This window comes from Pinus tabuliformis, chromosome 6 (assembly GCF_031772625.1).
Source record: "Pinus tabuliformis cultivar Carrire ecotype Pingquan chromosome 6, CPIR1, whole genome shotgun sequence".
NCBI lineage: Eukaryota > Viridiplantae > Streptophyta > Pinopsida > Pinales > Pinaceae > Pinus > Pinus tabuliformis.
This window is the reverse complement of record NC_142292.1, coordinates 785,472,609-785,489,054: the sequence shown is the minus strand read 5'-3', so window position 1 is coordinate 785,489,054 and position 16,446 is coordinate 785,472,609. Positions and strand designations below refer to the sequence as shown.

General features: G+C 34.6%; 1 pseudogene; it reads left to right on the top strand.

Annotated features, from left to right (window-relative positions):
• Positions 1–295: 295 nt before the first annotated feature.
• LOC149261099 (UNC93-like protein 1 pseudogene) lies at positions 296–1,700 on the top strand (annotated as a pseudogene).
• The last annotated feature ends 14,746 nt before the right edge of the window (positions 1,701–16,446 follow it).

Here is a 16,446-nt window from a genome sequence, read left to right as displayed (position 1 = left end):
TTCCAATCTGTGTAACACTTGTGAATAACAGACATGATACTACCTACATCTCTCAATTCATTAGGGCGAAAGAAACGATTCAATATCTGAGTTGTCCATTCAGGACTCCTATTAAAGGACGGTTGCTCATGAATAAAAAATCCCCATCTCAGCGGCCTGCACAAGGAAAATCCGAAGTTGGGCTGCTCAGGAATCCTGATTTGAGCCGTCAAAGCCCATGAACAATTATCGGGCATACACAAAAATCTGAAAGTGAATTGGCTTTGGGATTATCAGGACGCCTTGATATCTATTGATGAAGAAGGGTAATCGTGATGAAGAAGAGGGAGCCAATGAGAAGGTTCCTCATTCCAAATGGTTCCGCTACAATTCCCCCCTCACTCAGGTGCTTCTGATATCTCTGGTCTGCTTCTGCTGCTCGGGCATGTTCAACGCCCTCTCCGGATTGGGGGGAAGTGGGCAGGAGAACGACCAGGCCTCCAACGATGCCAACACTGCCCTGTACGCGACATTTGCAGTGTTCAGCATTTTCGCCGGCGGAATTTACAACATCTTCGGCCCTCGCGGGACCATCTTCGCAGGTTTCTGCACTTATGCTCTCTACGCCGGTTCTTTTCTCCACTACAATCATCACCACAATGAGACTTTTCCTGTTATTGCAGGCGGGTTTCTGGGCGTCGGATCTGGAATGTTCTGGGCTGGACAGGGATCGATCCTGACCTCGTAACCCACCGAGGACAAGAAAGGCAGATACATTTCTCTCTTCTGGGTTATATACAATCCCGGAGGAGTCGTAGGCGGTTTCGTTCCTTTTATATTGAATTATCACAGCACAGCCACGTCTGTTACCGACGGGACCTATATAGCCTTTATCTGTTTCATGTTCTCGGGGGCTTTTGTGAGCTTGGCCTTGCTTCCACCCAACAAAGTTGTCCGGAGCGATGGCAGCAGGGCTACTCTGATTAAGTATTCCAATGTAAGCACCGAGACCATGGAAATCCTCAAGCTATTCTTCAACTGGAAAATGCTACTGCTCTTCCCTGCTGCATGGGCCAGCAAGCTCTTTTACACTTATGAATTTAACAATGTTAATGGCAAGATCTTTACAGTGAGGACCAGAGGGTTAAACAATGTTGCTTTCTGGGGTGCTCAAATGTTAGGGTCTGTCATACTTGGGTACGTTCTCGATTTCAACTCCCTGACGAGGAAGAAAAGAGGGAACCTGGGCGTGGCCATCGTTGCAGTACTAGGCACTGTAATCTGGGGAGGTGGCCTCGCCAATCAGCTGAGATATAGCAGAGATAAGCCCTTGCAGCTGCTCGATTTAAGGGACTCCGGGGCTGCTTTTGCAGGACCATTTGTTTTATATTTTAGCTATGGATTGCTAGACTCCATGTTCCAGACTCTGTGTTATTGGACGATCGGAGCTTTGGCAGATGATTCCCATACTCTGAGCAGATACAATGGATTCTTCAAAGCCGTGCAGAGTGCAGGAACAGCGGTGGGGTGGCATACGGACAGGCAGAGTGTTTCTCGAATCTCTGCTGCAGGAGCTCATAATCAACTCGAGTCTTGTTACAGTCAGCTACCCGTTCTTGATTATCTTCATTGCCTTGGCCGTAGATGATCGTGAGACTGCCACTTCCACTGAACCCAAAGAAGCAGACTTTCAAGATGAAGGGAAGCAAGTATCAAGCTGAAAGAAAACAGTTTTGTACATTGACAACATGTACAGAACGCTATGCGTTGATCAATTTCTCAGAAACGAGCGTTTCTTTGGGCGGCAAACGTGTGTGCTTTGTGGTATTTGCCCTACGTGTGTGCTTTGTGGTGTTTGTTCTGTAAATATATCCGTGTGCTATGTCGTATCTATTGTGCAAATATGCATGCGTGGTCTATTGGATTTTTTCTGTAAAATATTGTACTCACGTAGCTCGAGGCTGAGAAATGCTATGCTTGGGGATACAAAGCTATCATTACATTATCTGGAGGCTCAGAAATGCCATGCTTTGGAATACAAAACTATTATTACATTATCTCACAATAGACTTTCTTCTATTTGCTTAGAGCAAGCGGATGGATTCAAGATTCTGAATCTAGATTTCCAAGTCTTCTGACTTTTGCTTTACCTTCTGCCATGACAGCAATTGAACATGTTTTCTTTACTCAACTATTGCGATGTGCTGGCACAGATTTGTCACAAAGGGCGGAAAAGTGGTCGTTCCGGTAACCTTTTTGGCATTTCAAACAGATCTGTTGTAATATGATTATAGATGAGGAGACAGTGATAACGGAGGAAGTAGAATCACTAGCTATGCATCGTCAAATAGATAATAGATATATGATTATGGGTACTTGAAAGAGAATAGATATATGATTATGGGTACTTGAAAGATGTGCGGGCGCATATTTGTTACAAATGGTGGACAAGTGGTCATTCCGGTAACTTGTTTTGCATTTCAAATCGATCTGTTATAATATGAGTATAGATGAGGAGAAACAGTCATAACAGACGAAATATAATCACTAGCTATGCGTCGTCAAATAAATATTAGATATATGATTATGGGTACTTGAAATCTTCAGGAAGAAGTTCAAATCTAAGAATGTATGGCCATCGATCTTAACAGAATTAAATAACTCGAATAGATGTAGAGTATTGAGCATAGGCTATTAGTATGATTTTTTAACACTTGTTCTAACTGGCACACAGTTCTATTTTATTTATGAATAGATTCATATCTACGGATGGGAAAGAGGAGTGGCTTTTATGTCGCTGATTTTTTTTTTTCAGATTCTCCAACAGCATGTACAATGTTTCCTTGGCCCCTTCACCGTGTTATAGTTAGGATTTCCGTTACACCAAAATCCGTAGGTGTTAGTAAACAGAGACATTGCTAGATTTAAGCACATGCCACGAAACACACAGGGAGCGTTGACCTTCTACACCGCCATTAACGGGGAGCCAACAATATCCCTCCAACGCGAGCCCATCGTGTTTCTAACTCGAGACCTCTGGTTCTGATACCACTTGTTAGAGTCACGACTGCCGTTACACCAAAACCCGCAGGTGTTAGTAAACAGACACATCACTAGATTTAAGCACATGCCATGAAACACACGGGAAGCGTTGACCTTCTACACCGCCATTAACGGGGAGCCAACACAACAGTCTCAGTGTCTGTTTTCCTCCTGTCTCTGTCTCATGTCTTTCGCTGTGTAGCTCTGTTTTCATTAATGCATGCCGCCACTCTTCACACGCGCCATCGGCACTCGAATTGTAGCTCACCTCATAATTTGCAAGATCTCTGTCTCATCTCCATCCATGTTTTTAGCTGTGTAGCTCTGTTTTCATTAATGCATGCTGCCAAGCTCATTGGCACTTGAAATTTAGTTCACCTTATAATTTGTAACTCGGAGATGGTGTTCGGTGGGCAGAGTTTGTTTGATGATCTTGTATTGATTTTTAAATAGGCCCATGGATTGCAGATGCACCTATATGCTTTTGTGCATTTTTGTAGAGCAGTGGGGATGCAAGTCAATACTAGCTAGGCCAAAATAATGTTTTTCTCTAATAAAAGGAATGAGATCCAGCATGCCTTCTTTTTTGAAGGCAACATTCTTGAAGAAGTAAATGAGTACAAATACCTAGGGATTGATTTCAACAATAAACTTAATTTGGAGCACTGTAGAAAGAAGAGAATTTTAGGAGGGTGGAAAACATAATATGCTCTAGAAAACATTATATGCTCTTCAAAACAGAGGTAGAGAGGCAGAGTTATGGGATTGGAAACGATTAAAGTGCCATTTGGACTCCTAGTTTGTCTAGTGATGTTGTATGGGTGTGAATTGTGGGCTAGCAGCACCCCGTCTCAAAATGGAGACCAATTGAGAAAATCATCCAAAAACGCTTGATCAAGAGCAAGTTCAAAATAAAAAGTTCAGTACCTTATGTGATAATTTTGAATGAAACATGAGCAAGATAATTTTGAGTGAAATGGGAGGAACTCCCATCGATGCAATTGCTATGTTGTGGCTCATAAGATATCTATGTTGGAAAGGTTATAATATGTAAATTTGGCATAATCTAAGTGATTTCTCTTTATCTTCTAGCTTTGAATGACATTTTGTTTACTAATTTTTATATTCATTTATCTTCTATATGTCACCATTCTTTTCAAACTTATGCCTTACTGTGTTTCTTTTGCAACATCTATTTCTAGTTTAGGCACTTTCTTAAACACAATATCATTGAATCAAATTTTATTCTTAACCATGGATATTAACTCTCACTTTACCATGGATATTGTTAACTTGTAAATAGTTTTTGTTACAGTACTATGGGCCAATAACATAGCTAATCAATACCACATGCCCAAAAAACATAACTTATTTCACAATCAAAATGTTTGATAAATATTTTATTTTAATTTAATTATATAACATTTTTTAATTAAATATAAAAGGAAAAATATTATAATTACTTTTGAGATATATCTAAACCCTTTATTCTCACAACTACTAGGAAGATTCCCAAAGAAATAAATTAAGGTTATAATAAACATAGAAATCAGAATACTTTTATATATAAAAATGTGAAATTTATAAATATATATAATATTATTAAGAATGAACATATATCCATCTTAACTAAGGATCCAAGAGATGAGAATGAACAAATTGACTAATAATAATAAAGGAAAGATAGTGCATGATTGTTTTAAGTTTTTCATTATTGTATTTTCTTTGATATGATTGATCCAAAATGTAGGTTTAATATTTTACAACCAATTGTTGTTTTTTTTTTTTTTTTTTTAGATACTTTTTAAACACAATATCATGGAATCAAATTTTAGGAGGGGGAGGTGGAGGGGGGAGGGAGCGAGATAGTGACAAACCTGGAGGGAGAAAGAGAGAGAGTGAGTGACGAGGGGAGAGAGAGAGGGAGGTGGTTGAGAGAGGGAGAGAGGAGGGGGGAGAGAGAATGAGAGAGGGAAAGAGAGATGGAGTTGGAGGGGGAGAGATAGCGAGGAAGAAAAATACATAAAGAGATAGAGGTGGAGAGAGAGGGAGTGACAAGGGATAGATGGGGAGAAATTGAGGGAGAGAGGAGAGGAGAGAAGAGAGAGAAGAGGAGATGAGTGAGATAGGGAGAGAAGGGGAAGAGAGGAAGGGAGACATGGAGATGAAGGGGAGAGAGGAGAGAGGGAGGGAAATAGTGACAGAGAGAGAGAGAGAGAGAGAGAGAGAGAGAGAGAGAGAAGGGGCGTAGATATAGGCAGGTTGGAGAGAAACACAAAGAGATGAAGGAAGAGATAGAATGAGATAGAGAGGGGGAGAGAGATTGAGTTGGAGAGGGAGAGAGAGGTAGTGACAAGGGAGAGATGGAGAGAGTTAGGGAGAGAGGAGAGTAGGAGGGGAGAGAGACATGGGAGAGAGAGGGGGGTGAGAGAGAGAGAGAGAGAGAGAGAGAGAGAGAGAGAGAGAGAGAGGGGTAGTGACAAGGGAGAGATTGAGAGAGTGAGGGAGAGAGGAGAGTAGGAGGGGAGAGAGAGAGAGAGAGAGAGAGAGAGAGAGAGAGAGAGAGTATGTTTTGGGGTGATATAGAGAGAAGGAATAAGGAAAATACACATAGATACAAATATAGATATTATATAGTATTATATAACCAGCCTAGATCCACCTTAACCCTGGATCTGTCAAGCGTCAAGAGAGATGGAACCTCTTGATAGACCTGGGGTTAAGATGGATCTAGACTAGATTTTAGAATTTTGTCAAATCTTTCTTAGTTTTACCTTTTACTTATCAAAAATTTATTTCGTTTAAGTCAAACTTATCCATTCTTCCCCATTTTAATGAAAAACTTATCCTTAGTCAGGTAACCGTTGGTGTCTCTGCTCTAGCTATTTAAACAGGCTAAGCTGGATCTGTTTTTCAACTTGTCCTGATTCGAAACGCGTCGACAAAAGATTGATTATGTGATTTTGCCGAAGATTATCTAAACAATGTTATGGATCACAAAAGTCTAAATTCCTTAATAATTTCTTATTTATTATATTAATTTTTCTTTTTATTTTCCTTAATTCATTATTAAATCCTTATGAAACCTTTCCGTTCCCTTTAAACTCATATTATATAAAATATATTTTTCATATTTCCTTTTTATTTGCCTTCCCATCTTAAGTATTTTATGTTGGTTAATTTTTAATAAATTTCTTTAGTTGATTCATTTTTACTTGTTAATTAATTAATAATAATATTATTAATAAAAATATTAATAATAATTAATTTTATTAGTACTCATGAATAACTTTTTGCAAAGAATAAGAGAAATGTTATCATCTAACATTATATTTAAAAATAATTAAATAATATTAAGAAATAAAATATATTAATAATAAAAAAAAATCAACTCCATAAATAAAATATTCAATTTCCATCATAATTTTGCATCAAACATTATATATGGAGAAAATTAATTAGAAGTAATCCATGAAGAGTACACCGTTTGAATTGTGTAGGGTTTATATTAAGAACATAAAAATATTTTACTATAGCTATAGACAAAAAGAAAATAACTAAAATTATTTTTTTCCTTATATTTTCAATGTCATTGTGAATGAAATGTATAATTTATTTGATTCTTAATATAAACTATTTTACTATAGCTAAAAAGAAAAATAAAATAATTAAAATTTTACTTATATTTTCACTTTCATTGTTTTTAGTGTGAGTAAGATGTGTAATTTATTTCAAATGGAGTTCATATATAATATTTAAAAAAAAAATTAAAAACAATTTGTTTTTTAATATGAATTATGTATCAATATTTCAGTATGCATGTTGAGTAAAAGTTATTAATATCATTGTGCCCAGACATCTCTCCAACCCAATATGGGATAGATGTTGTTATGTTGGGTAAGCATTTTGACTTGGTCAAATTACTTTAAAAAATAAATAAATAAAGATTTTTTTTTATTAATTAAAATAAAATTGAGGTAAAATAATCAATTTACCTCTGGTGTTTTTTGGGCTCAAGGTGTTAATAATCTATAGCTACGAGAATAGTATACTTGACTAATATAACCCATTTAAAAATATTATGTGAAATTTCATTGCAATAAAATATTAAAAGCTAAAAAATCATAATTATGGGAGAAATAATACACCACATTTAGTTTGATCAAAATAAACCCTAATGTCTACCAAGAGCAACCAAAAAACACCCAATAAAAACACAAAAAGCAAAGACTTTATAACTTGCATATATTCCAAGGTTAAACTCACCTTTCTACATAGGGTTCAAAGGCCACACTTTGCTAGTGGTGTATATTATTTTATATTTTTGAAACTTTACTCTTAAGTTGAAGAAGAATGCTAAAACAGTTTTAGAATTTTTCTTTCATTATTTTTTGTTACCAGTTGCAGTATTTTAATTTTTTTCCATTATTAATTACTGGTTGTGATATCTTATTTTTTTCCAGCTTTTTATTTTTCTCCACATTTTATAATAAATTGGACGTCTAAACAGAAATACACTCTTTTAACTCAAATATAAATACATTTTTCCCAAAATAAAAAAAAAACTTCCATTCAATTTTAATCTGACACAAAACAGGATTAAATGTAAATACATTTTCCCAAAATAAAAGATTCTTCCATTCAATTTTAATCCGACACAATACTCTTTAGCAATACAAACATATTTCCTAATAAATTAAAAAAATATTTCTTTCAATCATAAATCTTATGCAAAACTCTTCTAACCATAATGTATATACATCTCAAATTATAAAATTAAATCCATTTTCTCCCTCCAAAAATACAACTAATTCTGAAAAAGTATAATATAAAAATACAATATCGAATCTACCAAAATGATAGATGATATATATTTCTGTGTAATCGGAACGTCCTCAAAACTCCATGAATCCAGACAGAAGTACATTCCCTCAAAATATAAACTCATACGCGTTAGAAAAACCACATAATATAAAACAAAGCTATAACCTATGATCCCAGCTCCCTTCCTGCCACCATTTTTATCACGGAAACAGTATATCAGTTCATCTATACAACTAATTAAATTACAAAATATTGGGCTTACCTTATAGTTTCAAGTATTTCAGATAATTTCTCTAAATGGTACGGGTACATTACTCCCCCGAATAGTTTAATGCTTCTTCAAGAGGGGCTGTGCCATTGCGAAAATCAACATATCCGGTTTGATTTTGTACGCATATTTATGTTCTTAATGATTTGTGTTTCATATTCATTATATTTTTCAGTTTAGTTAAGTAAGACTTATAAGCGGAGACTCCTTACAAACAAATGAACATGGTATAAATTTTTATAAAAGAAAATTTGTTTTTAATGAATTTTATAAAAAATTGAAAAATACTCGTACAGAAAACCATTATTTTAATTAAAATCACTAAACTATTTAAATAAATATAAAGTTAGTTCCACGAGATAATTGAGACTTTCTCCGACCCAACTATCTTTCTCATAGATTCAGGGTTATTTTCTGCTTGCAATGGATCGAAAAACCTTTTTCATTTCAAAAGAAATTTCATTATTATTACTTTTGACCTACAATTTAGTTTATTTATTGCTTTATTAGCAAATCAAAGTGGATATAAGTTACTTAAATCTGATGCAAAGAATTTATTTGTTCTATTGAGTTATAATTGAGCATTAAGAGTCAGATGATACCATCCAATCCTAAAGTGATCAATAGCTCTCTGAGTAGAAGTCAATAGCTCTCTGAGTAGCGATTTGATCCAACAATGATTTAAAGCATGACACATCTAGTTCGATGTAAGCACTATTCCTATCGAACCTTTCTTCTTTCCCTGCATTTTATTTTCAATGAGAGGTGAAAAAACAAAGTTACATGATAAGTATAAAACACTCAAAATTAAATCCATTCTCTCCCTCCAAAAAATACAACTGATGGAGAGAAGGCAGATGGGACGCATTTGGCACTCTCATGAGGCAAGAATGGATAAACTCATTTTCTAATCTCTTGGTTGATCGCTCACTATCAACATTGTAGGATCTTCTTTTAAAATGAATACAGTAAAATGTTGGGCATAACTTAAGGAATACTAGTTCATGTTTGTTATTATGACATTATTTGCAGATATTCATCTGCAGCCTTGATTTTGTCCCAAATTTTCTTGCAAATTGAATAAAGGGAAACATCCAGCAAGTCTTCTTGGTTACTTACATGCACTTAAGGTAGCAGCAGAAATGAGCCACTTGGTATCCATGTCCTGATATTTTTCCGTAAGGAAATAATCATGCAGACATCTTTTAATGTGCCTCTGGTACACCCCTATCATAACCTTGTCTCATGGCGTATTGCGTTTAGGATCAGTAGATTTCACGAAAGTGTCCACAATGTTTTAGATGGTATATCTAATTTGTGTTCATAATATATACATTTATTACCAAATGGTATTCTGACTTATGTCCAATTATTCTCACCATTATTAAGGAGGCTAACAAGCATCTGAGACCATGTTTTTCCAATCTTTTTCCATTAGCTATGACTGAACACACCTCGATTTACTGATATATACTCAACCTGATTCACATCTATGTTGTCTACCAATGACAAATTTAATGTGTTTCCCACAATTTTTTTTTGAGGTTACATGCACAATTTAGTCCTATTTCATATTGTTTGTGTACAATATGATTGTTAGAACATGAAAGACACCTCGATTTAGTGATATATAGTCAAGCTTATTCACATCTACGTTATCTACCAACGACAAATTTAATGGGTTGTTTGCAAATTCTTTTAGGTTACCTGGACAATTTAGTCTTATTCCATACTGTTTGTGTAGACTATGATTTTTAGAACACGAAGTCTCTATTGTACATCGACACTAGACGTCTGCTTCATTTTGTTAGGCAGAGACTTTCGTAAAGGTAATTATGATCTAAAAGTTGTTTGAGTTAGCGTACTAGTGGTCTTGACTGTGTTGGTGCGATGAATGTCTTATAGGACATGCCACTTGTAAGCCTTAGCTCAGGTTCCACTAATATGTTATTTAGGGTTTAGTTATTATTATTATAGGCATATCTATTTCGAAATGGGGCATGCATAATTTTATTTTATTTTTAAAAATATAAGATGTATGATCTTGATCATTTCATTTTGTGGAATATTTTTCTTTGTAGAACACCATAAATAGCCTTCTACGTTACTTGTTTAATAATAATTTCAAATTTTAAAAGAAAATTTAATATATCTTATTATTCATTCTATACAATTCATCTGCTTCCTTCTGTTGTCCATTCATCTTCCCTTCCATGCATGCGTGTTGCCCGAATACTGCTCGATACTCATTACCGTTTCAAAACACTCCATGTAGACCTAATTTGGATGGAGACATCAAGCCCCCACATGGTAAAATGGGAGGAATTTACAGAAGGGGTGAAATCAAAGCATCCAGACATAATGTTGGCCTACAATCTGTCACCTTATCTCAAATGGGATGTTCCTCGCATGAGAGATGAATAGATTACGAGCTTCATTCCTCAAATAGCACAGATGGCTTATTGATGGAAGTTCATCATTCTGGCTGGATTCCATGCCGATGCACTAGTCATCGGCACCTTTGCAAGGGGCTGTGTTAAGAAGGGCGTGATGGAACACATCCAACAAATTCAAAGACAAGAAAGGGTGAATGAGGTTGACACTCTCGCCCACCAGAAGTGGTATGGTACTAATTACTATGATACTCTTCTCAAAAATGTGCAAGGTGGGATCTTCGCCACTACTGCCATGGCCAGAGGTAAAATGGCATTCCTATTATTAAATTCAGTTTCATGTATTTTTAACACGTGAAAGTGTTTTTGTTTATATTAGCTTTTATTTTGAATCTTAAAACCTTGTGTGTTTACATGTAGATCCTTGACCAGCACATTCAAAGCAGTGATATTTTCAAGAATGGATAAAATTAGCATAGAATAGTGGGAGAAGCAGAAAAGAAAAGAAATTCAAATTTTAATGGAGATATTACCTAAATTTTTTTAATTGGGTATAAAAGCTTGTACATTACACTTATAGAACGTGAATAGTTTATGAATAAGTGAAGTTTGCGAGGTAGATAACAAAGAACGAAAAAATTCTCACACCATGTTTTGAGATTAGAATGTTATTGAATTGGTGCGCATCATTAACCGCTTCAATATGTAACAGTTTTTAATTGTCGAGTTGAACTGCATTGCTTAATGTTATAAGCATAACGATGCATTATAGAATATAAACAGTTTTTAATTGTCGAGTTGAACTGCATTGGTTAATGTTATAAGCATAACGATGCATTATAGAATATAAATTCCGTGAGTTTTGAATGTAGCTCTATGCTTATATTTTTTTGTTTTCAGGAGTGACTAAAGATCAATTCAAGGTAAATGCATGGAGTAGTGATGGAAGAACATTAGATCTGACTAATGATGGTGTGGTTGCCTGGTCCATAATGTAATCTGTTCATTGTTTGTGTGCTTGGTAGTATATTCTAGATAGGCATATTTGCTTATACATATAAAGTTATGGAAGAGTATAAGAGCAGGAAGGATTCTTGAATTCTTGTTTGACAATTTTATTCATTAGACTCTGTGTTTTTCCGCTCTATGATCCATTTTATTGGATTGCATCTTGCTTTTGTCTTTCTTTCCTGACGTTTTGGTAATACGTTTTTGGTCTCAGGACTTGCCGAGTACTAAGTGAAGTTTTTGACACCTGGTGACTTTGAATTGACGGGTTTAACCCCAGATAGCATGACTTCCATAGTTTAAAACATAAGAATAAAAAAAATGGGGTTATTTGAATTGACATAGATTTCAGTTGAGTCCAAGTTGTACCCGTACTCTCCCATTCCTGCTTAGTGTTTTTTTGGAGCAAATTCTAGCTACTATAAAACTGAGGGTGTTTTTCTTCTGTTAGTGTCATTATCTTTTATCTTCATCTCTCTGGCACAAACGTTCTAAACATGTCATGTAGATGAAGCTTCTCTTGCTGGAGCAAATTCTAGCTACTATAAAACTGAGGGTGTTTTTCTTCTGTTAGTGTCATTATCTTTTATCTTCATCTCTCTGGCACAACGTTCTAAACATGTCATGTAGATGAAGCTTCTCTTGCTTATAAATTGTTTCGTTTGCCAACTGTTCATTGCATTAGACTAGAGAGTGGTTTGATGTAGTAGTTTGAATGTCATGATGGCTATGATCCTAATATTTGTACATGCAGTTTTTTTGGCTATAAGATGGCAACGTTGTTCGTACTATGATTTTAATATATTAGTTTTTAATGTATCATAGCTGCAATCGTGGATGTTTCGTGATTGTTGTGGTGGTGGTGTGTGGATTCTGAATTTTTGAACTATTTTGTTGAGTTTGTCTTAATGCTTTTGTATTTTTGTCTTAAACCTTTCTACCGATCTTGTGCTGCTTATAAATACTTTTCCATATATGTTATAGTACTTTTAAACTATTTCATTTTATCCTTCCTACCAACTTGGAAATTCAATCAATATATCCTTCCTACCCAAGTTGGAAATTCAATCAATATCAAAGGCTAGGTATCACCAATTCTCTTTCATACATGGTCTTTGGAAATTGTCATGCTAATTTCATACTTTCTGCACAACATGAATGAGAATACACCAGCGGTCACCATGATGAATGGCAATCGTAGAAGGCTCAAGATAATGCTTTTGTGAACATATAAAGCTAATCCTCAATGTAGGGCTTCACAAAGCATGAAACCACTTTTAAATCAGTAAAGATGGGTTAATTTAATCTATAATATCTAATAATAATCTCAGTGCAGCCATGTTACTCAGTCAAAGTTTATTTTCTGGCTGAGGATTTGTGCATAGCTATAATTTTGTCTCTCCCAAGTCAAGATAGCTGCACAAACTTCTGGTTGTAAATATTGTTATATTTGTGGTTTTTGTTTATCTCTCTATAGAGTTTGTAGAGAAGGCTAAAGGTGTCAGAATAGGGCATTATCAAGTTTACAACATGAGAAGGGAATTTTTTGGAGTTAATCTATTGTGTATTATCTTCATTTTAAACATATTCTAGAATATTGGCTTAGTTGGAATCTCCATGAAACTATGAAAATATTTGTACTAGGATGTTATTTTTAACATTAATCTTGGCATTTCACTTTGTTGATAAGCTATTTGTAAGCTACAATCTCTATCACCAGGATTTTATGTTGAAGACTTTGATGAATATTACATGCTTTCATTGTATGGCTTGGACTTCTAACTATAGTGTTTCTAATGCTTTGATTCAGTTCCATTTTCCCTTCCATTTACCTATTAGTGGCACCATTGGAGCAATGTGCCCCTGTACCACAAAAGAATACACACACCTGTATTAGTTTCTGCACTTGGTAGGTACATACTAAAGACATTTTGAAGAAGTACAAATTATCACTGAACATCCAAAAAATCAGATATTGATGGGATTCCTCAAACTATTTTCCTTCCTAACTATTGTAACTCAATTATGCAAAGTTTAAATTTCAAAGTTTTTCTACTTATTACATAAAATATTTACTTATTTCTTCTATGATACTATTTCCTATGCTATTACCTTAGGAGGTTTCCTTTGCAACATGTGGTGCCATTGCTACTCATGAATATTTTTAAACATCACATATCAATTGTATATTAACAAATGACTGAATTATAGGTCTCCCTCTTATTATTTTTATTACTAAATACTTATTAGTTCATTTTTTTAACTTCCAATCACATTTTTTCCTTTATACATTTAAGGTTTTATTATCTACAACATTAAAATATTTTCTTTCTATATATGAATATGTATAAAGTTGACATGTATTTTTAAATGTTTCATTTAATTTATATGTTGAAATATTTTTGAAAAAAATAAGGTATAGACTCTCATTTTTTAATTGTAATTATTATATCTATTTTTTTAAATTGACATGAAATTATCCATGTTGAGGGTGAATTTATTGATCTTTTATCATGCTTTTGATTATAATTAACTAAGCATACATTGTAATAAATCTAGGTAAATGTGTAAATATTTGAGTTACTTTGTTATTTACTTGGCATACTATGAACCATGTTAAAAGTTTGATATGAATAATTTGTGAAAATATTCTTTTTAACTTTTATTAATAAATTTATTAAGTACTTGACCATAAAATTAAGGGGAAAGTAATGTTGTAAGAGAATTTCATATTCCAGAACATGTGAAGACAATTATGGGCAGAGACACTTGCCTGCGCAAGAGGGAGGAAAAAAAATACCCTAGGTAGCCTTGAACAAGAGGTAGACTGCAACTTATGAGCTCTAAGAGGATGCTATAGAGGGAGACGCATTGCTGCCAAATGAGGATAGCTGAGGTAGTTGGCTAGTGGAATTAGAAGTAAATCTTATGTGCTCAGTTAAAACCATGTCTGGAATTAGAAGTAAACCTTATGTACTCAGTTAAAACCCTAGACAAAATATGGTTGGATCAAAAAGGTTCTGTGTTGAACCTATTAAGGTCTATTTTCTACAATTTCTTTTGGCTATGAAGCTGGCTCAGGGAGAGTCTCAGTCGAGTGTGGTTGGATCAAAAAAGTTCTGTGTTGGACCTATTAAGATCTATTTTCTACAATTTTTTTTTGGCTATGAAGCTCGAGAATCTCAGTCGAGTGTATTGATTCTCACTAGTTGAAAGGAGCATTGTGTACCATGTATTTGTGGCAGACTTGATACTTGAGAAAAAAAAAGTGAGATGGCTATTCTGAATTATTTTTTTACTTACTGTATTGTGTAATCTATTGAGAAAGTTTGTTTTGGAGTTTGTGTAAAGTGGAATAATGTGTAAGACTGTGTAATCTATTGACGGATTATGTTCCCTTTTCTTTGCATAAAGTGTAATACTGTTGGTATAGCTTAGTTCCAGGCCAGAGCCGGTGGTAGTCAACTAACCAGGAGCAGTCCTACGCCTTGATAATCAATCTGGAGAGGATGATAGGTCTTGGAAACAAGGTCCCATAAAAACCCCCAACCTAATGAGAAAATATTGTTGCTATATAAAAAAATCAACCGAAAAACTATTTTGTGTTGACAAATGGGCTTCGTAAGCTTTATATGTAAAAACATTGGTTTCATAATGGAAAGAGAACCAGAATATCATAAACAAAGTAATTGCACTACCAACAGAAAAGAAGGGTATAGTATATACATACATATGAATAGTTCAACATGAAATAAAATTTCAAAAATTAATTAGCAACAGAATCTACAAATATTCTATGTACTTTACATAGAGAAATTCAAAACTGAATAATTCATAAGCACTTCGTAGCATACAACCTCATTCTGGAAAACCTCAACAAAGAAATTAAAATATTTTACCCACAACTAATCTGACCGTCGAAAGAAAAGAGAACAACTTTTTATATTCAAAAATAAATTACAAACTCTATGACTTTAGGGTTAATAAAAGACCAATGGGCAAAGGGTTACAAACTCATTTTTTAGTTCAGAAGACTGTAACTAAGATTCTTACAACTTAAAATAATTTCTACCAAGGTGGAAGGTTGTAACCTAATAACAACATAAAGTAAAATATCCCAAATATTACACAGCAAAAGTCTAGAGTGGCGCTTAACAAAGAAATAAATCAGTTCTCAGCCCTAGGGCTTTCTAAGGTCACAGGAACATGAACATAAAACCATTATGTAACTCATGCAAAAGAGAGACAACCCCAGATAGTAAAGTAAATCATTCTGAGAACCTCCGGTAAGGTCTGGGTGCCAACACGGCCACCTGTGGCATACGAAATAGAAGGAATGATAAAAGAACCTAGTACCCAACGAAATGAGAGAAAGCACATGGGCTGAAAAACAATCCTGATTAAACAACGAATCTGTAAATGTTTTTTATTTAAAGGAAGCTGAGTTAGTAGGGGTATCAATCGATGGGTAAAAACTTAAGAAAAACAAAGAAATAAAATAAGTAGTTGAAAGGGTTAGGGTTGCAAGAAGATTATCTGAGTATGAGAAGGAAGGCCGCCATGATCCTTCGGGAAAATTAAGGAGAGAAATTGTTAACTTTGGAATTAAAACCCAAGAGAGGCATTATCAAATTTAAAATTAAATGAAGTTAAGCTATCAACACCCAAACTTAGCATCAAAACTTTGAAATTTGTTTATCCTCCTTGTCGTGACTTGCTAGGAATGGTGTCTAAAACAAATAAAATTCCACATAGTGCTCAAACCCCATAATTGAAATCTACAATGGTCATAACGATTGATTAATGAGGAGCTTGAAAGAAAATCTAGTAAACCCACGAATGAAAATGAAATTTGTGCCCAAAATTTATTTGTGTCACCTCAAACCTCATGGTGAGTGTCTTGGTTGCAAAGTGTTTCTTTAACAAGCGAGA